A 23,577-nucleotide genomic window follows, 5' to 3' on the forward strand; every position below is an offset into this window, starting at 1 on the left:
CAAAAATATTTGGTCTCAGAATATTCACTGGGGTTCCACACTTCATTTCAGAAAGCCACAACACACACTTTCAATATGTCATCTGTTCACTTCTAAACACAAATATAATGCCCCCAAATTTTATTTTTTGATCAGCTGCTGCATCAGTGGAGCTCTAGAAGATGGAGAAGCTGGCTGAGCAGCAAATGTGTATTTAAAATAAATTCTCCTGAGGTAATAGTGAATTGAAACTAGAGACAATGAAACCATGTGAAATATATCTGTAAGGTTTTGTGCAACATCTTATTAGAAAACTGATTTCTTTTCTGTTATTTATATTCCACATAGTGTTGACATGTAACCAAAACTGAGGGAGAAGAGTTTGGTCCCATAAAGCCAGAAAGGCAAAATAACAAATCCTGTTACCTGCAGCATTGTCTCTCCAGAAAAATCCCTCTGTGCAAGACCAAAGGACCAAGTATATTTGTAAAATGCTTCTTTTTGCAATAAATGCATTAGCAATGCTTAAAGGAAATCTTCCTGTGGGAAGAAGAACAGCTAAAAATTGAATTCTAGCTGGATTCAAAGGGAAACACGAGTCACTCAGCACCACCAAATCTGCATTAATTAGGACCTTTTAGTGCTCAGCTCCACTGGGAGCCACCAAACACATTTGCTGCTCATAACCCACAAGAAAAATCCAGTAAAACGAGCAAAGGTACAAAGAAAGGGAAATGAAAACAGAGCACTCTGCCCCAAATGAATTAGCCCCAGATTCAGAAAAGCAAGTTGTAATTTAGGATAACACCAAGAAGCAAAGGGTTGCTTTGAACTCCCCGTTCTAGGAGATGTAACAGGTCCTGGAAACTGCAAATAGCCCAGAATAAAATAACTTAGAATGCTAATAGAGATAAGAATTAAGTATTTGCTTTGCTTTTGATTTCAATCTTGTCATAAAAATCCTGACACTGAAAATTGCCCAGCAATGCCTGGAGCTGGGGGCTAGAACAAACACATAAAACAACACAAATAAACCTCCACAACGTATCATTCCAATAGAAAACGTGAACAAAAGAGAGCAAAAAATACAAGTTGCTGTGATAGAGGTAAACATTTGTTGCAGTAAATTGCTGGGGTTTTCACAGCAGCAATTTTCAGGCTACAGAAGGACAATGTCATGTTCTTTCAGATACAAGTGTTGGAGAAAAAGGCCTTTCTTGCCAAGCAATGAAATGCTTTGTTGGAGAGGCAGGGGAGCATCCCCGGCCTGCCACTGCTCTGGGAGATTGCTCACTCTGAATGGAGCTCTACACTCACTGCCAGAGCCATTCCTGCCTTTCATTAGCTGCTTTTCCATCTTCCACACGCAGAAAATCACTGAGAATCAAGCCTGAAAACATATTTACATCTTGAAGGTGCAGTTTAAAAAAATTTACTTTCAAGAAAACCTCTCCATTATTTCCCATTTTGCTTCCAAATTATTGCATTTTGAAGTTTTGTCCCTCCTCTGTCCATAATGATTCTACTTCATTTACATGTGTGAAAAACCTGATACAAACACCTCTGTGGATATTTGAATGTTATGAGAATTTACCTCCCACCCCCCAATTTAGTAATTTGGTCACCCTTGAGGTCAGACTGAAGTTTTTAAACATAAAGGTGGAGAGGATGCAAAATTAATGTTGTGGCCAGAAATACCACTAATTAATTGCTTCAGAGTCCCATGTCACTATTAATAGTGTCAAAGCCTTATACACTGAGCCTTACACTTAGAAAAAGAATTTTGATTGCCATCATTTTACTCAAAACTCTAGGAAATTTTGAGCTCTGTCTTCACCTGGCTCCCAAGTATTTGAACTCTTATAGCTCAATATTGAGACTCATTAAACCAAAGTCAGTCTGAGGTGGAGCCCATATCTAAAACTCCCTCTTCTTCACCCAATTTGGTTTCTTACTCCTGTTCCTAAATTCATGTAAATTACAGCAAATCAACACTTTTTTTTTTTTTTTTAATGGTCTGATATCCAAGAAAAGCTAAATGCACACAGAATATTTCTACATCGTATTTTGAATATTTTTATTCCAAACTGGAAAAAGTTGTTGGAATATGCAGTGAAGAGATACAGGTTTATTTCAAGGAAATTCTGTTTTAAATTAGTAAGCTTAATAAAACTATTTTCTAATTTGAAATGTCAAAATCTTACAGTGCCTATCTTTCATAGCACTTAGAGAAAAGCAATTGTCCCACACTTTCTAAATTTAAAAGATGTTATGTTTTAAGTGGCAGACTCACAGAGTAAACTTTCTTATTGGGTAGTTCCTGATGCCTTGGAATTGCTGTCCTAATTCAAGGGACTACACAGCACATCTGAATTTTATTGGGGTGGGTTTTCAAAGGTTACTGGTGTCAGAGGAGGAAAGAAAGACTTTTTTCTTCAGGTCAAATAAGAACTTAGACAAAATGGGATATAATACAAAATATACAACTTTTCCAGTTTGAAGGATTCCAGGTTGTTCATTCTTTGCTGTGCTTCTGCAGACTTTGCTAAAGCCACATAAAATTGGTGCTGGGTATTTTATAATATTACTACTGCCACTAAAGAGAAAGCTGGGCCACCTAAATGATTTTATTTATGAGCACAGAAACAATTTTAAGCGAGGCAGCAGTGCTAATTCTTTGATTGCAGAATTGATTGTTCCAGAAAGTTTTCATTCTGAGGTCACAGGACCAAAGCACATCCAGGCTACAAACAAACCCAATAAAGGGATTGCACAAAAGTGCCAATATTTGCACACACACAACCTACACACGAAGAGATCAAAACACTCAGCTCATATCCCAACACACAGTTAAGAATCTTGGGAACTGGAATAATTAAAGCTGGAAGTTCCTCCTTGTATGCTTATCTCAGTTGACAAATATTGAATTCCTCGTTTCCCTGGTCTGTAACTTCAGAGATGTGTGAAATAAATGAAGAAATAAACCTTTTTCTAATTTAAAAATTGAGTTGATCATGGAGAGTGCATTGATTGTACTGTGGTATTAATTAAAAATTACTTTGTTTAGTGCAAGCCATCACAAGGCAGATGTGGGTTTAAAAAAACAAATTTTAGCCACTTTGTAGAGCAAATGCACAGGGAAGTCCTTACCCCATTGTTTGAGGTAAAATGCAGTGAAATCATGGGCCAAGCATCACCCATTCTTCTTTAACTCAAATGGATCAATAGCAAAAAAAAAAAAAGGCCATTTTCAACGGGTCTGGCTCAATGTAATTTTGAACAAACCCACCCTTTATTCCCTTCACATTCACTAGGTAGGGCTGCCATATTTGCCTTTATTCTTTTTAGAATTATGCCTTATTCTACTATTATTTTTTTAGAATCATGTCTTATTCTACTATTATTTTAGCATTAACTGTGGTATTTGATCATGCTGTGAGCCTCTTTTTTCCATTTATGCTGATAAAAGATTGCAAAAGCAGAGGAATTATGTACCTTTGGTAATGAGAGCTGGCTCTCCTCAGCAGAACATCACCCCACTGCAACCTCTAAAGCAGAATCAGTGTATTTTGGGTTCTGATTGGAACTCTAGAGCTTAAAAGCAAAATCCAATAAAATACACAAAGAGAAATTTGTAAAACCTGTGGTTTTTGCCTATAGTTCAGCAAAACTGGAAGAGCACTGGCAAATGACACTTGTTCTTACTATCTGACTTATAATCTTCCAGATTATTTGTGGTTTAAGCTGTTTGACAGCTGAAGAGCCAAGGAAAAGATTCCTGGGCAGGAACCAGTGCACTACAGTGTTTGGAGGGGAGTGGGGATTGTGTTTCTAAAGTTACCACAGCACTCACAAATTGCACCATTGCTGTATATTTTTTCATTAAGGTGTTTAAAGCTTTCTGCACCTCTGGAGAAGAATTTAAAAGAAACACAAAGACAGCAGAATTGGTGGAGTGCTGCCACTGATGAAGTGCAGCAGTGAGCAATGCTTTGTGAAGGTTCAGTCTGATTTTTATTCTGTGCAGAAGGCACAAAAGGTCACAATGGATTGCCTTGAGGCATATCAGTAGCACAAATTGTGTGCCTCCTGTTGCCTAGACATCACAGGGGTTTCCAAGTTAGTCTGCTTAAGAACTGAGCACTTTCTGTGCCTTTAAAACCCCACACAATGGCATTATTGGCCCAACAGTCAGAGGACAAGGCTAAATTGCAGCTTCTCCCTCCACATGATACTGGTTTCTATGGTGGTCATGAGCACTGGCAGGCTCTCCAAAGATGTGACCCAGTTCAGTGCTAAGTGCTCAAAGATTTTTGTCTCTGTTGTTCCATGCAATATCTATGTTAGAACACCTCGATTTTAGAATTGCTGTGGCTAACACCACATTGATAGCACAGACTAAAGCACTACTGTACTTTTTCTTTGGAATTAAATTTATTCAGTGAGGACAGAGACCAGAGGAAATTGGAAATGCTGGTTACAGAGCCACTCCACAACACTTTGTAACATCTCATCCTCATTGAAGAAAAGATGTAGTCATGTGGAATTAATGCACAGCATTAATAACAATGTGGATTTGTAAAAGGAAAGATGCAGGAGAAAGGATCTCCATTCATTTCCTTTTATAATGTCTTCAGTTTGGAAGTGTGGTATTTTTTTTATTTCAGTGATAAATCTAGAAACACTTAAGCTATTACAAAGAATTACATCCTATTGATGAAATGCTACAGAGCTGTTCTATTGCAGTCTAATGGGAAAAAGACACAGTGAATAATAAGAAATTATATCAAGACAAACATCTTAATTAGCTAGATTCTATTATAATTCTATTGTAAATTCTGTAGCACTGTTACAAACTGCTTCATTTAACATAGGCATTCAGAATACAGTCATCCAGTATCTGCTACAATATTTCAAAATGTGGAACCCTGATCCTCTTCCCTTGAAAGTCTCACTGCCTGTAGAAAGAATCCAGTACAAAAATCAGCTTTGATTATTCTTTGTACCTTTACCTCTGGGAGATGAAAAATACCTGGGAATCTGCCATGCATAACAAAAGTTACCTCCCATTCACCTCATTTCCCTACTTCTCTTTGCCCCAGCCGTTCTTAAAAATCAGCAATAAAAACCTGTGGAAGATGGGAATATCTTAAGCACTAAATTTTTGAGATTTTCTGGAGCTGTTCATTTGAGCAATCATTCTCTCTGTCTGTCTCTTAACCAAAGTTTTTACAGACTTGTTTCCATGCCTGAATTTTGTTAAAATTTCCAGTATTCAGAAATACCCATAATACTGAGCAGCTGAAAGAGAAGGAATAAACAGCCCATTATGTAAAAAAAATTATCAAGAACAGGAGGAGTTTTTCCTGGTCCCCAACATTAAATGACAATGACTGCTGCACTTTATCCAATTTCTAAACCTTTTTAATAAGAGGTGAACAATTCAGTTTTTTAGAAAAATTGTGATTTTTTTTAAATTATTTTTTAAGGATTTTCAGGATTTTTCTATATTTCTTTACACTGATTTTTTTCACACCTTATTTTACATTCTGTCCTTCTATTACTTCTATACCAAAAATTTCAACAAGCCAAAACACCTGAAGCAAACAAGCTGGCAGAAACAGTACATTTGCCTTTTTATCTTTTAACCCCATTTCTGGTATCACACAAGCAAACAGAAAGGATAATCTCCATAAGAATGTATTTTACAGCTAACCCAGCTCAGCAGTTTGTTGATAAGTATTTAATGTGAGCTGACTGATCTGCTAAGGAACAGCAGAAGTGTTGCTAAGTCTGGCTCCTCTTTTCTCTCACCCTAAACTGTGCTGCTAAGACACTTGTTATTCCAATTAAAATCCTTGCAGATATCTGGGAATCTGATTTAAATTCACTGATTATTTTTTAATTCATGGTAAAAAAAAGATCTCTCTGTCAGACCCAGTGCTACCACCTGTGATCCCCAAGGGGAGCAGAGGCTGATCATGAGCCCAAGACAAATGTGATTTCACTTTTTGCATGCACATGTGTCTGACAAAGCTTTCTTTATTTTTTTTTTTCTTAAAAACACTCGTTTTTAATCTCAGAAATGATTGCCCTGTCAGAGTCAACAGCAACAGAAGCCCTTCAGAGTGTTCCAGTGCCTTCACCTGGCAGCCAGACCTGTCCTTGTGCGTGGGCTGAGCAAGGCTCAGCTCCAGCAGAGCCCCAGAGCCTGGGGATGTCAGGGTTAACCCCTTTAACCCTTTCCCTGCCAGCCTCAGCTCTGCCTCTAACTCAGGAGAAAGGATTTATCTCAAGCCTTTCTATTTATTCTTTGGAATAAAGATACTGCCACATAAAACATGACAATCATCCTCTTACCTGTCTCTTTTCCCTTTCATTTGTGAAATGTTGAATCACAGAATTGCCTGGGTTGGGAGGGACCTTAAAGCTCATCCAGTGCCACCCCTGCCATGGCAGGGACACCTTGCACTGTCCCAGGTTATTCCAAGCCCTGTCCAGCCTGGCTGTGGACACTTTCAGGGATCCAGGGGCAGCCACAGCTTCTCTGAGCACCCTGTGCCAGAGCCTCCCCACCCTCCCAGGGAAGGATTTTTTCCCTACTATCCCATCTAAACCTCTCCCTGCCAGGTTGAAGCCATTCCCCCTCTCCTGTCTCTCTCCATCTCCCTGTAACTCCCTCCAGCTCCTGGAAAGCTGCACTTGGCTCACCCCAAAGCCTAAGTTCACTTTCAGTAATAAAAGCTGCTATCTTTAGCTCATAACCCAGTTTCAAGCAGAAAGTGTGTGTGAATGTGAGAGACAAAAACAAATGCTCTTTTCAGGTCTGCTTGCTCCTTTGCACCATTGCAGGGGGAGCTCTGCTTCTCTGAAACATCCTCATTTCCTCAGTATGGGGCTACAGAGTGCTAACTTTAAATACTGAACTCCATTAACTAAGTAAAATAATTCTAAGAACAGTCTGTGGTCGAGGTAGACAAGAAAAGTTGCATTTTTTGTTGTTCTTGACAGATCAGAGCAGTCCCATAATATACAAATGCTATTCCCCAGTACAAGTAACATCTTTACATATTTGTTTTCTCCTAGGACTTAAAATACAGAAAAAAAATCCCTTCTGATTATCAACAAGATATTTTAGTAGCTCCCAGTCCCTGGATCAGCAGTAAATTTGGCTACAGCTGAATTTACAGCAGAGCAAGACTCAACAAAGGATGAGTAATCCCAAAAGGTGATTGCTCTTTAGAGCAAACCAGACCTCACAGCCACAGCAGGTGTTCTGGCAAGGGAAGACGCAAATTCTGGTTCAAGGAAGAAGGCTGGAGAGCAAAATCCTCATGTCCTTGTGTCCCCTTTCATGAAGTGATTGAAAGGTCACAATGCCAGAATATATGATACTGTTAAAATGTATTTTTGTTTTAAAATCCCGATTTAAAATTGCAATATTTAATAATGGCTCGCTTCAGCAACATTAACTCTTGCTAAATGTATATTATGCATATAGAGAAGTTTGAAGTTTCATTTTGGATCGTGTCCCTGTAGCAGGGAAGGTTTCCATGCACACAACCTGTGACATATCAGACCTCAAATATTGGGACAAATTATGGTCCAAGACAAGGCCAGGACCTGTAACAAAGCCACTGCCCAAGCTGCCACTTCAGATTCCTACTGCACCTTTTTTATTAATATTTAATTGATTCAGCACCTTAGGATTTGGTAAATAATTCTGTTACTTGTAGGTAGAGAAATTATGACCCTTATTGCTATTTGGTTAAAAAGAGTTCATGGTACAGGGAAGCCTCAAAGGTGAGTTTTTCCCTTTATAGCACTGATAAAAAATAGAGAAAACATTCACAGCTGGGAGAGAAGTTTCCAGTAAAACCTGTGATCTTTGAGTGACCTCAAGCAAAAAAGGAGGGAAAAAAAAAAAAAAAAAAGGAAGAAATTAAAGTTGATCTTCATCACCAAACTCAGAGTAACAAAGCCAGCTCTGATCTCTCAGAAGTGCAGCTCTGTCTCCGGGATTGTTCACACCCTGACAGACACAGGCAAGGAGCAGAAACATTTTGTGAAAAATTCCACAGCTCTGTCTGAATGGCAAGGAGTTCTATGAGAAAATCCAGAGAATCCAAGCACACATTGGGAAAGGGACACAGAAGACAGAATAGTCCTTCTTTATGATGAAAAAAGAACTCCTCTTAATAGAGGAAAACCAAGAAAGAGCAGGTGGCTGAGAGGATAAATGAAAGCCAAGCAGAGAATTCACCACTGGAATAGAGACTGGATGAGAAGATCAAGTGTGCCTCATTCACACCACATCTTCTTTTATTCTCTGAAAATATTAAAAGACTTTTCTCCCTGAGATTAACACAAAAGTAAGAAAGGCATGCATTCCAGCAATTTCATTTTCAGCTACCTAAAACGCCCAGGGAAAGACTGAAAAGTCCAAAAGACAGCAGCAACATTGACTTGCAGTGCTTTGTTTTAATTTGGGGTCTCTTTATGTAAGCAGGACCATGTCCTGTAAAAGTAGGATCTGGGGGTGGGATTTTAGAGTTTTTTGCTCAGCATTTTTGGTGAAATGTAAAAATCTATAAAAGTTACCTTATTTCCTGAGTTCCACTAATTTTCTATATGAAATACAGAAAAGCCCAGAGCACTCATCAAACCAGATTTCAGCCTTTCTTATCAACATGATTTTTTTCTTTCTTTTTTTTTTTTTTCTTTGAGAGGTGTCTTTTTAACATTCACAGAAACATCAAATACTGGCTTGATACTTTTGTTAGGATTGTTTTATTCAACAACATTATTATCCAGGCAGTGATGTACAGAAATCAATACCACAAAGTGGAGGTGTTAAACAGGAAATTGTCAGATCAAACAGAATATTTCATTACCTTTCCCAGATGCATGTTTTTGTTTTGTTTTTAATCTGCTCCACTAATGACCAAAAATATCAGAATCACAGTGTGTGGCTTGAATTTTAAAATACAATTATCAAAGAGTGCTTTCTTGAACATCATTATTTTCCTGTACTTTGTAGGCATTTGCAGCCTGTCATGTCTGTGGATTAAGTATTTCCCAATATGCAAGGTGAATCAGAGAAATACTATTAAAGTAAATAAAATAAACCCAGAATTTTCTTTAAGAGGATTTTGACATCCTCCATCCATTTCTGCATCAATCTTTCTGCCTTCAGAACTGAAGAGAAAATAGACACAAAAAAATTACTGTAAACAGGCTCATGAGGAAATAAATATCTGATCTCTCTGCCCAACCATAAAGTCCAAAGCAAAGTAAAACTGGTGACCTCTGGAAACGTGAGGTGGTGAGAGGCAGAGGAAACCAAACCTCCAGTGAAATGAAGGACCCATCTCTGTTTAACCACAGCTATAATTTTGTGAACTGATACTTTTACACCCAGAAACAGAACATAATAAGGGTAAAATAAAGGGAAGAGACTTCACAGACTTCATCTGGATTAGTTTTTACTGTCTTAAATGTAAATACTGAAGAAAGAGCACGCTTAGGAAGAATTTCCTTGGAGGGAAAAGAAAAAAAAGAGAGGAAAGAAGACATGGGGCCCTCTAGGTTATTTTTATTCACTAGCTAACTAAAACCAGTCTCAATGAAAGTTTTCCCCTAGAAAATACCAATTACAACAGAGAAACTAGAGTTACTTTCATACCACAGCAGTGTAGAACTCTTGGCTCCTCAATATTAACATTTCTTAGAAATTCTATTGCACTTTTTAACTTTTCAGGGAGTTTAAATGTCTAAGTAAGATTACATGAATAATGTAGGATTGCTAAATTGTCCTTCTCTCTATACTGACTGGAGAGGAAATCTAAATGAATTACACATCAGTGATTTATCTAGAGACCATGGTCTGAATATCCAACCATTTAAGTGCTACTTTGGTTCATAAAGACGTGAGAATGTCTGGTTTTGGTTTGTTAGGCCATGGAGAAGTAGATCCTGAGGAAATTCTGCCTTTATTTCCACTGCTCAGTGAAAGCATGTGTATGTTTAAACCTGACCTCCTTTGGCTGCTCCACTTCTCAAATATTTACTTCCAGAGCACAACATCCACGTGCCCTCACGCTGGGAGGGCACACCAAGGAAATAACCAGCCATAAATTCCACATGCACTCTGTGTTTATGAGGGGAAGCAGAACAGAGCCCAGCAAGGCAGAATTCCCCAGGATAACTGGAAAGCAAGGCACTGTGCTGGGGCTGTGCTGCTGCCAGCAGGGGTTACTGCAGGGAAACACCAAAGTAGGAGTGGTAAAACACTGGAATCATCTGCCTGGGGAGCTGAAGGAGCCACCATCCTTGGGTGTGTTTAAAAATAGACTGGATGGGGCACTCAGTGCCATTGATTTACCAAAATCTGAGTATTGGTCTAACATTGATACTCAACTGTGATGGACAAAAGACTCTGTAACAATTTAAAGTTACAAAGTGAATGTTTATTTAGTGCTGGGCAGCAGTGTGGGGTAACCCTCTAACATGAACTGCAAAATTACAGGTGGTCACAGAGTCTGTTTATGGACAAAAGGTTCAAACAAATTCATATTCATAACACCAGCCCCTCCCATCCCTGCTTCCCATGGTAATTAGCTGGAATGGCTATTAAGCAGCGTGGTTGGCTTCTTGAATTAAGTCTGGGGTCATTTTTGTGGGGAGGGGTCTTAAAAGGAGGAAGTAAGGTGAGTCTTCCTCATCCTGAACTCTCAACCTTTTCTATTAATGACAATACAAATGGCTACTGGGGATAGTCCAGTTTTGCAAGGAATGAGTTTCTGGTTGCATTGTCCATGTTTCTTGGATCTGCTCTCTAGTTTCGTCTTTTCCCATTGTAAGTACAACTGAGCAAACATGACAATCAATTATTTAACTTTCAGACAACTACCCCAAGCCTGGTTTTCCTTCTAACTTTTTATTATTTTCAGCAAGGTCTATCTATCCATTTGTTTTTTAATTGATTCCAGTAAATAACTAACTTTTAACTAAAATCCTATTTTTCCCAAGATCAGTGTTTCATCATGGTCTAGTTGAGGTGGCATGGGTTGGACTCAATGATCTTAGAGGTCTCTTCCAACCTGGTGATTCTGTTCTGTTTTTAAATGCCAGACACCCTCAGAGCAGGGGCTGGCAGATCTCTGCCACACAGCCCTGCAGCCCAAGATACCAAGCAGCTGCACTTTTGATGTGTCATCAGGTTCTCTTTTGCATTTACTCATTGGAGATCAAAGCATTGACACATGAAAAATTGCTGGATCTGTTCTATCACGGGGGTTCTTTGATCATAGGTTGGGCTTAAAAAAAAATAAAAAATAAAGAAATCAATTTCTTTATTATGCCTCAGTGCACTTATTGGATCCAAAAATCTCTAGCTGGATGCTTTGCCAGCTCCCACAAGCAGGGTTGGATCCTTGTTTGCACCTTGATTGGATTTTTCTGGACATTGTCATGGAACCACTGACTATGAAAATCGCTGCTGCTGTAATCTAAATTTGAAAAGGTGGTAAATCTGGTGTCTGTAGAACCACACAGAGTCACAACAATTCCTCAACCTGCTTCAGTAGGTCTGTGCAAATTCCAGAGTTAATGTTCTCACCAGCTCCTGGCCTGTAATGGTCAAGGACTGGAGTTTTAGCAGAATGCACTGTGAGACAAATTTTCCTGTGCTCCACAAAGATGACACCTAAAAATGGGCAACACTTCTAGAAATCCCAGATTAAAATTTTCTATTAACAGATATGGAAGACAGGGACAACAGATAGAAGGAAATGCTGTCTCCCCTTCAAAAGACAATAATTCCTCCCTTGTCTTTCAGGATTAATATTTGAATATTAAAGACAAAATACTTGTAATAGTATTTGTAAATTCCCAACTTCAAATTCAAATTTAAATTCTGTTCCAAAACCCATTTATTTTTACAACATCATGAAAAATCAGGATACAGTATTTAAATGAAAAAGAGACATTAAAATCACTAACTGCAGCTTCTCCCCTCCACTGCCCTAGTCACGGCACTGGGATGTAGTGTGAGATGTAAAATTATTGGGAAAGTTTGATGTTTTATTCTAAACTTATGTGAGATAAACACAAGCTGTGATTCTCAATACTCCCCTTGCACTGGTTGAATTTTCAGTAATATTGGCACTTGCTAAATGCAAGAGATGTTAAACAGTGCAGTCTCCTCAATATTGGCCAGCAAGTAAAACTTTTATCTGTGATATGCAAAAATCTCAGAGTGAGGCAACACCTCCTGCTTTATGTTTTGAGTTCAAGCTCAGGACATTTTTCTATTTTGACTGCAATTGCTCAGGAGTGCTGTACTGGTTCCAAAGCCCAGAGCTGTGCTGAGCAGCAGCCGTGGCCCCTGGGCAAGCTGGGACCTGGAGCCCACAGTGAACAGCACTCAGCACTCACACAGCTCAATTCTGACATTTCCTCCAAGAGGAGCAAACATCATTTACTCTGCAAGTAAAGCAAACCACAGCAAACTGCTGCAGCTGTACAGTCAGAAAAAACTCGTGCCCTGCTGCTTTGCACTCCTTGGGAGCCTCTCACACCCTGAAGGGCTGCTGGGCACAGGCTCAGGAGTTTGGCTTCCCCTCCGAGTGTAAAACAATTTTTATCACTCCCCACCGTGGATATTCTCTCAGATTATTTAGTTCCTGCACAAGCACCGAGCTGATAGAGATGACTTTAAGGTCAGAGATGTATGTGGGGTCAAGGAAGGAGTTCAGAGAGACTCCTGCATTACAATTTATGCATTCCAGTTTTACATCATGTACTAACACAATGTCCAAAGCAGAGCACAGAGGTCAGCCAAACCTTTTCCCCCTAAACCATGCTCCCCCCTTGATTTTTCCCTCCCTTCAGACACTGAATCTCAGGATTTCAGTATCCAAGTACTCCTAGTTGTAGGAGGTACAACCAGTTTTATCTGTATCCTCGGTCCCTCACTCTTTTAATCTTTATTTCTTTCCTCCAGATCTATGACTCAGGAGAGTCCTTTCATTAAGCAGTGCTTAGATGTAGGTGGCTTAGTGCTTAACAAGTAAATTCATGGTGGTGGTGTGATCTGTACCACTGATCAATAAAAGAACAAGTGAATCTTTATTAATAAACCCTGGCGCATCTCTGAAAGTACTTCAAACCAGGATCAAACTGCAGGGTATTGACAACAGCAGCATATCCCACTCTGTCAGACACTGAACTGAGTTCAAAAGTGACCTGACTTCAACATCACAGGTTCCAGCCAGATTACAGCATTAACATCCTAATTTTTACTTACTTCAAACTCACATTGCTGTTGCATGGAAAAGATCAATATCCATAACTGCTGGAACAGTTCTAAGGAAATTATACTTCTTATTTTAATAACTACCTGATACTTTACTTGTTAAAGGGGAGTTTCACAGAAGATCATCTTGTTTAAACCTCCTGCCGTGGGCAGGGACACCTTCCACTTCCACCAGACCAGGCTGTTCCAAACTCCACCCAAGGGCGCTGCTTCTTCCTTTTTCTCACTCTTTCACCCTCCTAAGAATAATTTCATCACTGTTCCCCTGCTTCTGAGTCACACCAACCAAACCTGAAGCTTTTTTAGCTACACAACAGTGCTGTGCAAAAAAAACCATTCACAGCTTTCTTCCCTTTGGCTTCTATGCTTCTACTGCTCTTCAGCTCTGCTTTGTGGTCATGGTGTTAAGAGAGAGACAACTAAGAGACAAGAAAGGCAGGGATTCTGCTGTATTTAACTCTAAACACCACAGAAATTGTTTTCCTGACAAACTTACTAAACAGAGTCAGTCAGGCAGAGGTGATGAGCCACTGTACCCAGCACATCATCATTTACAAAATATTTTAATTTTTTAGGACACTCTGTTGGAGTGGCAATAAAAAATATAAATTCAGAAACTTGTCACCTTTTTCTCAATCCTGACTGGAGTCTGAGTTCTAAAAGGACACAGGTTTATAAAGTCAGCAGCCAAAAGGCCAAGGACCGACTGTGCTTGCAACAGGCAAATGAAGCCAATGAGATTGTCTGAACCCAAGTGTAATAATTGTATTCAGTGCTGCCATTAATAGGTCATGTAATATGGTGCTTAGAAAATGTAAGAGGATTTGAGACTACATCCAAATATTTAATATCAATTTTAATCCAGATAGCAAACAGCACAGAAAAGGATAAGAACAAACCTAAACTGATGCTCAGGGTGCAGGCAGCCTCAGATGAGTTCCAGCTGTTCAGCTTTTGCAGTTTTATCTCCTTTGGAACCCTCTGCCTATGAGGAGCAGGGACCACATGGATTTTATTGTCAGATAGGTGCTGCAAATTTCTATGAGGATGTTTAATGTGTCATAATATAAAAGGAAATGCAGCCACAAATGCATAGAGCACATGCACTAAAAGTCCAACAGCAGGGAAGTGACAAATATCACTGCTGACTTCATTCATTGCCTTTTTCCATTGCAAATTCCGCGTGGGCCATGAATCAGACCCATGCACATTGGCAGTGCTCAAGGATCAACTTCCTAAACAGTCTGAGCAGGCTTCTGTTCCTTAGTCAGGGCTAAAAAAGTGTTTAATCATTTATGAGGAACAGAGCAGCTCTAACAGGGGAAGCTATTAGCAAGAATCCCTGTTCATCCTGGAATAAGCAAAAATAAAGTGTTTGTGAAACCCTCCTGGGAAATGCTCAAGTTGGACAGACTTACATGTGAGATACTCAAGTGGAATGCAAGAATATTCACCACAAATAGCAGTAAATTGAAGATACTCATCTTCCAAGCTGCCAACTACTGTTCAAAAAATATTTATCTTTGCCACTATCAATTACTTTCAAAAGCAAAACATTATATCCAGCAAAAAAAGATGCAGCTCAGTGTATGTTAAATAAAATAGATAGCAGTAATGAAAGGACTCTCTCTTATCCCATAATTATTTACATTTAATAATCATCAAGGCTCATACAAACTACCAGACAATCTCCTTTACTCACATAGTGTCCAACCCTCCACAGTATTTTTAGTATTCATAAGGTTATACACCTGAGAGAAACCTGTAAAAATATTCCTTTATTTTATGGGAACTCAAGGTCATCTTTCCACATTTTGAAACATTGTTATATCTTCAGTGATTGTGAAATTATAATATATAGATATGTAAATCAGAAATGCATTAGGAAGGCATGGTGCTTTCTGAGGACCAGATTTTTAGTTTATTGACTCTCATGAAGCTTTGACATTGAAGCTTTCATGTCAGCCTGGTGTAAAGCACATGCAAATGCCATTTTATCTGCAATCAGTATTCTTTTATTGTTTAACTCTTCACCTTGTCTTTTATTCCATTCAGAGCATGTATGTCCCCAGGGAAAAGGCTTTGATAGATAAAAGTAATTTTTTAATTTCACCAGGCAAAGCAATCTTTGGACAAAGTGAAAATGGCACAGGCAATATTATAATTTAGTAAATACTATAATCTTATTCACAATGAAAATATCCTTTCAAGAATAATTCAGATCAATATTAATATGAAGATTACTGCACAAGCTCCAGGTCGCCTGAGTTACAAAAAGAAGAAATGTGTCACTAAGCTAGAAATGACAAATTTGTAAATGGTCCAAAAACTGGCAAGCACCTTATCTGTGTATTATAGACACAGAACATGCATACAGAATAAATAGAATTTTTCTAAAAGCTGTAATTCTTAAAATCTGGGGTTGACCCAACCTGGCTCTTACATATGAAGGTGTGATATATTAAGCTTTAATTAACACTAAGACCATCAACAGAAATAATTGCAGCCAGTCCTGGGACACCCTGGCCAAGCTCTTGTCCTTCCAACACTGCTGGAAACAATTTGGGTTTGATGTGGAGGCAAAAATTTGAGTTTGGTGTGGAGACAGCACAGGCCAGACTCACTCAACAGATGGTGTTGACACACCATATTATGAGAACATGCTCACAAAAGCAGAGCAGATGCCACCCTGAGCAGGATTTTCTGCCATCCCCTTTCTCCTGTATATGTTTCTCCAAAGTCTATAAACTGCTTTAAACTCAGCATTCATATCCAGAAAAAACAGTATTTTTGGCTCTTCAGAGATGAGATACAGAGATATTTTTTATTAAAGGTGCTTTGAATCTTTTGATAGGTGTAACTGAAAATATCACAACTTTTGTTGTTGTTTTTCCTGCACCTTGGCAAATTGTTCCCCTCCCAATCTTAGCACGAGTTCTCTAAGTGAAGAGCAGCTGCCCTACAGCAAGTGAATTACACAAGTAAAAGTAGTATTTAAAAAAAAGCCCCAAGATTTAGTTGTGTGGTTTGGGTTATTTTAAGCAAGAACATGAATATTTGAGCAATGTGTAAAACTGAATTAAGGAAAAACAACACAAAACAGCTGGAAAAAAAAAAAATCTAAAATTCATCTGAAAAAAATCTAAACTCTTCTACTTGAAACACTTTCAGCAGCATTCTGTAAGGACACAAATGTTTATTTGGTTTAGATTTAAAAGGTTATCATCATCATCATCATCATCTCAAGAGCTTGTACAGAAGCAAACCAAAAGAAATGCCAGTTCTTTAATGCCTGCATTATGGACTTCAGAATCACAGAACACTGAGGATGCAGGAGATCTACCAATATCTAATTCTAATAGAGATAATAGAAAAGCAATGAGGCTTTAATGGCTTCAGTAGATATAAACCAACAATCTCTATGGATAGAAACAGTGTTGCTGTCTTGGTTTTTACCCATTTGGTTTGTAGGCAAATATTTCTGCTGCAAGTACAGAGGAAAAAGGGAGAGGAGAGGACAGGAGCTCCCAGCAGTGCTGTGGGGAGGGACTCATCCCTCTCCACATCTGCAACCACAGTCATGGATTGCCCTCATCTCTATCATTTTTGAGCTTTAACCCATTTTCTGGATACACAGCAGGAGATATGTTTGCATTAGAAAGGCGGTGGTGGCTCTGTAATTACAAAATCCTCCCAGGCAAGAAAAGCTGAGACTGCTGTAGTAACAAGGTCACAGCAAACACACCATGTCCAACTCTGTTCCTGGTAATTCCAGCTAATTCCTGGCACCTTCCATGGGAATTGTACGTGTGTGCACAGCTCCTTACAGTTTCCATATGGCTGGGAACTCTGATGAGCAAAGCCACAGCTTCCTCTCAGTACTCAACAAGATTGTCATCACTTACATTGTTTATTCCTGAGACACTGGGGAAGTTCTGCAGCCAAAATATCACAGGCAGATTCATAATGGGAGTCCTGTAGTTATTTAGATTCTGAATAATTCTACAGTGCCCATTCATTTCCAAATTATTCTTAGGCTTGGCTCAGCACATTCTGGCCATACCTGTCATAATTCAGTGAGTTACAGCACAATAGGTCTTATGCATAAAAACCTCAGTTATAGATATTTTTTGCTGTGCAGAAGTTTGGTTTTATGATCTAGACACTCCTTTTAGACACAATTTATATAAAAAACAGCAGTTATTTTTCACATTATTTATATTACAACTCCCAACTATTGTATTTTTTTTGTCCCAACTCACCTGTAAACTAGGATTTTTTCCTCTCATAAAATCCTAAGATTCTCTCTCTGGGATGCCTGTTCCTACTGGCCATCATTTTAATGATATATAATAGCAACCTGTCTTGAGAGAAGGGTCCCTAATGATATATAACACTAAAATAGCTTCTCACAGCACACTGATGACAGGTTGCAACCATCCATCAGCAGAGAAGCAGTCAGCAAGATGAGGAGTTCAGGGGATACACATGAGCAGAGCACAACCATAAAGAAAATATCAACCAGAACCACAAAGCCCCTTCTGGTGCTTCTGCTGAAGGCATCCCCAGAGCCAGAGCTTTAAACATCCCATGAATTCTGGAACAGGCCTAAGTGACAGATTATTGCTGATAAAAGAGGCCCAGCAATCACAAGATTTCCTTCTTGGTAGCTCCAATGAGTTCATTCTGTTCTGTTCCTATCACAGAGGCAAGCTCCACTCACCAGCACACACAACATATTTTCAGATGCAAGAACTCTGAGAAGTGCTCAGGTTATGTGCAGGAAGGTAAACAGAGTTTTAGTCACTCTGTCTTAAAGCTGAACCAGAGAAAGGAAAATACCATGGTGCAGATTGGAAACAAAATATGGATTTCCATGGCAAACCAGAAACTGCTGCAACAATGCAGGATATGGTGCTTGCAGAAGGAATTAGATTAATTCTCAGAATATGAAACAGAATTCTCAGCTGATTGTTCTACACTCCACTATTGGTAAGACTATGCAAATTTCTGCAGCATCACAGGGAAGGTGAGAAGTGATAAAAACATCGGCAAGAAAGAATGAGATTAGAAAAATGTGCTATTTCTATAGTGTATATTCACAAACCTGTATGTGCTATAGATGCAGATATTTCTACATAGATTTAAAAAACAGATGATGTGATCTTATCTGAAGGGACACAGTGAGGGACCTCACACCACTTTGTTTTAATCAATAGCAAATATTCCTATAACTGTATCTGGCTTTCCCCATTATGCACCTCCACATCTCAACAAAGAGGCAAATACCTTAATTATTTGCAAACAGAGAAGTTAAAAAGCTCATCATTTTATGGAACCAGGAGAGCATTATTTAGACATCTCCAAAGAGAATATAGTTTATATTTTGTTTTTTGGTTTAGAACTGTTTGTTTTCACATGGCATGGACTTTCTCTACTGCCAGGCAACGTGGATTGTATTAAACAGCAAACAGCATTTTTTTCCTTTTTCCTCTTTGGGACCAGAAGGAGTAAAGGAAATCAACAAATCTACAAGACACAATTGACCCAGTTCTGTGATTATCAGAGTAAAATTTTTTGCCAAGCCATTCTTACTTAATGATAATGATCCTTTTATGTGATTTTCTGCTCTAGTTGCATAATGAAATTTGGTGTTGATAGGACTCTTCCTACATAGATCTGTTTCCAGAAGAAAATTTTAAGGACTTAAAAGTGGTCTCTTTTTCAAAGAAAATCATCATTCACCATTCTGTCTGAAGTTAAAGACCTGCAAGTAACTCAACTAAAATGAGTTTTTATTGAAGAAAGGAGGATATTTCAATACCTTTCTCACACTGATACTTTCCATCGCCTTCATAAGCTTGCACTAGGCAAACAATTATGATGAAAATTTGAGATATCATTTCAAATTAAAAACTAATTATCAGTGAAGATCAACATCTTGCTACTAGAATATTTCATTTTGTGCTCATTTCTTGAAAGCATTTGATTTTGGTACAACAAAAGTACAGGATATTGTCTCTTATGTAGGAAATTATTTTCTTCCAGTTAATTTTCTCTCTGTGTCTCTTTATTGTTCTTCTACTTAAAGTATGACTCCACTTATAAGCTGTTTTATTCTCATTTCTATAATTTTACATAAATATATATATATATAAATAAATATATTTATATTTATATATATTTAAAAATACACTGTTCCAAAAGTATTGGCAAGTCACTGACAGAAGGAGCAGGCAATTCTGATTTAAGTTCCTTTTCTTTCTTTTCTTCATCTAAATAACATTAAATATGCAAATATTCTTCCTTATCTGACCTACACTAGAAGTACAAACTATTTAATAGCTAATTTATTAATATATTATTGTTATATCATTGTTGAACAATATTATTTCCCTTAACAAGTAGGTTGCAGTCACAATCTAGATTCAGGAGTTATCAGTACTTGAAGGAAAATTGTCATCAAAAACTAGAAAAGTGTTTAAGCATTTAGATAGAGAACCAAGAAGGCTCTGTACATCAGAAAACAATTGCTCAGCTGACTGGTTTTATGACTGTGAATCTTGTTTAAGTTGAGTTATTAGCTACAATTTGTTAAGAGCAGCTGCAAGCTGACCTCACACCAAGAGCAGCCTTCAGCCAAAAAAGAATCTCTGTATGGACAATTACTGCTCCATTTGCAGCAAAAACCAGGCAGAATAAAAAAAAATAAATGTGTCTGTGACTAATTGCTTGCCTAATTTTTTTCTCCACTAGACCCAAATCAAAGAGGCTGCTCTCATCTAGCCCCCAGTTAATTTGGAGTATTAAATGAATAAAAATGAAACATTTTATTTATTTATTAAAAATAATAAACTGTTCTGAGACACTTAAGAATGTAGTGACAAGTTGAAAACCTGAAAGTATTGTGGTTCCTACATTTCCACACTTCTGGTGCAGCTTTGTTGTGGATAAACAAGTTTTGTTTTCCCTAAGCAGAGAAAGAAACATTTAATCCCACATTTTCCCCCCCTTTCCTTTGGGAACACCCAGCAGGACAATTAAGCTGCCTATTCACAGCACACCAGTGTCAAATTAAAAATACACTCCACAGTTCCAAAAGGGTGTTTATGGTCTACCAGGTTATCTTTGATTTATACCGCTGTGGCCACACTCCAGCTCAAACAAATTACTTCCACCTACCAACACCACCAAGCGCATTTTCCCACAGGGCACAGCACTTTAAACACTTGACCTCTAAATTTGACAGTATTTGCACTGCACATTGTTACCATCCAGGAGGAAGCTTGCCTTTCTTTGCTCTTGTTCTACCACTCGTTTAAAGGAAAGGGAAATATATTGAAATATCTGGTTTGGGGTTTTTTTATTCTGTGAACATTAATGAAAGTGAAGGAATTTTCTATGTAGATGAAGTCAAAAATCAGATAATTTAAATATTTGCAGAAAAATATTATATAGCCCAGTTGAATTCATGCAAAAGTTCTCTTTTTCTTGCCTGGCCTAGAATTCAATCTGAATATTTCACAGCAGAATCTGGTTCTGGAGCCCAGGATGATTGCCTTGGTAATAGCCCTGCCAAATTTCCATTCTCTCCCATATAACAACTTAAAAGATAGAAAAAAAAATAGAAGTTCTAAACCTGCAAAGTCTTTGGTTTAGACTCAGATTTTGACAGGGTACATTTCATTTTGCTGGGCTGGTTTGTTTGATAAGGATAAACCCTCAGCACAGAAAAAGACCAAGTCCTTTATTTAGTCACTGCATCTGTCAGTAGGGAGGGAGAGAATCAGACTCAAAGTTGCTGGGCAAGTTCTCATTTCAGCAAGAAGACAAACAGGAATTAAAAGTATTAAATACTGCATAGACACAATGAGAAAATCACAGGATAAAAAGGGTGGCTTATTAGGAGCTGGGATTTGGGGTGTTAACAATGAAATGTGTGCAGTGGAAGCTCAGTTACCAATCTCCTCTGCAAGGGACTGAGCCATGTAACATTTCCTCTCTGGGGAGGGTTTGCTTTAATTGTTATCATAATATTAGGTCATGCAAATAGAGTTTGGTATAGAAACTAAAGAATAATTTCCATAATGTTCTCAGGGTTTGGATTTTTTCTCTCCTTTCTTCATTCATATGACACACCACCATAAATATTGCACAAAACCGATAATACTATATTTTCTAAATTATTGAAACGAAACTTTGCAGAAAGAACACAGACATTCCTGAGGAAATAGCTACTTAATTTCTAATACATTTAACCTACTTCAATTTACAGCAGACACTGAAGCACATCTGTGATGAAAACCTCCAGCAAACCTGTTAGTTCAGTTTAAATTAAACTTGGGAGAGGTGTGAAGAAAGAAGCACACAGCCCTCAATTCTGAAGTAGTAAAGCCACAGTTCCTCCTGTTCAACTTCCTAATTGTCAAAATAAAGTGAAAGTAGATGTAAAGTGAGTAATTATGCCCTGCCTGTGATGTCAGCACACAACTGGCAGTGTCTTTGTCAGCGCCTGCTTCCAACAAGAGCTTGTGCCATATGTCAGCCAGTGACTTACAGAACTCCAGCACAGCTCTTCCCTGCTCTCACAAGCCATAATCCACATGAAGGAGTTAGAGAAATGAGCCTCATCTGCAGCAGTTCTTTAGAAATAACTCCTTTATAACTTATGCCCTGCTGGAGCACAGAAATCTCCCAACTCAGCGAGCAGCTCAGGGAATGGGTGAGCTGCAGATGACTCAGCAGCAATTTCTGGGATTGTTAAACTGGGTCAGAATCAGACACCAGTAGCACCAGGGCCTGAAACAATTTCCCATCTATTACCTGGGCATTGGAGCAACTCTCCATCACAGGGTGGCACAGGGATGTACAGGATGAGAATGTGCTTAATCAACCTATTATCATTTCCTGCACAAAACATGCAGCTTCAAATACCCACAACAGATCAAGGTAAAAGGCTGCTTAGCTGAAATCATCTAAAGTGGTAAATAATTCTTAAATCCACCCTCTTCTACTTCATGGTGCTTTTCTCTCACTTTTATAGGCAAAACTTTTTTCCTTTTACCCTTGGAGGAAACTATTCTCTTGTTCTACTTTGACATGTTGATGTTCCCAATAGGTGTTATTTTCATAAAAATCCTTTGTCTTTGCTTCCTCTTTGGCACCTCTGAATTTCACCATCGAGTTAGAGACCCATACCCAGAGATCCCAGGCTGCTCCTTTTGCAGGATTTACTTCCATTCCTTCTTGATGAGAGGAATGGCAATAATGCTTTACCAGCACTAGTTAATTTGGTAATAGCTCTGAATTTGGGGTTTATCCTGTATTAAGTACTGCTTTCCACTTGTTTGAGTTTTGTTTTAGATCCCTGTATTTGAAATATTTTAATTCTACATTAGTGTCTCAAAATAAGTAAAAAGAGACCTGGACAATCAGCCTACCACTAAAGAGGGAATCTCTTGGACACTCCTGGTAATTCCTACCAGGAACCAAACACACAGAACTAAATGTCTTTAAAGAGTGGAAATTACTCTGAATACATTTTGGGGGCATGTGGGGATTTTCCAGTAGAGCTGTGGCAGGAGTTCCTGTGCTTCTCCCTGTCCATGGGAATGTAGCTGCACAGGGATCTGATACAGAAAGAGATCATAGAAGGGAGATATAAATGATTGCTGCAATATCAATTAATGCAAAAGGGCATTAATTAATCAATGTTTTCCCACCACCAGGCAGCTGCAAGTTTCCTCTGTGGGTTCCCCACTGGGAACTAGGAACTAGGAATTCCCATTAGATTTTTCTTTCCACTGGAATGATAACTAACTCATCTGCTGTTCCTCCCTCACCCCCCTCAGCCCTGGAAACCTTTCCTAATGTGACTCTCAGCAATTCTTTGAGATTTCTGCACAGCTCTGTGGAGAGAGCCCAGAGGGATGTGCAGGCAAACCCTTGAACACACAAGGGTTGGCCCAGCCCAAGGAGTGGATATTTGCATTTCCCATGTAGGAAGAAAACAACATTAGATTAAAATTATAAAAATCAAATATTCCTTGCTGAGTGGGTGCAAGACAAAGCTCAAACAGAGCACTGTGGTGTTAGACAGAAATTCCAGCTAAGAAATGCACACAAACATTATTTCTTCTTTTTCTCTTTCCTTCTTTTTCTCTCTTGGTGTCTCCTTCTGAAAGTGCAATGTGAAATTTGTGTGTGTTTGATGGTTTTTGATCTCCAGCTCCATGACAACATGAAAACTCTCTCTGAACATTTAAATGTTCCACTTTAGG

Source organism: Catharus ustulatus, chromosome 14 (genome assembly GCF_009819885.2).
Source record: "Catharus ustulatus isolate bCatUst1 chromosome 14, bCatUst1.pri.v2, whole genome shotgun sequence".
NCBI classification, from domain to species: Eukaryota; Metazoa; Chordata; class Aves; order Passeriformes; family Turdidae; genus Catharus; species Catharus ustulatus.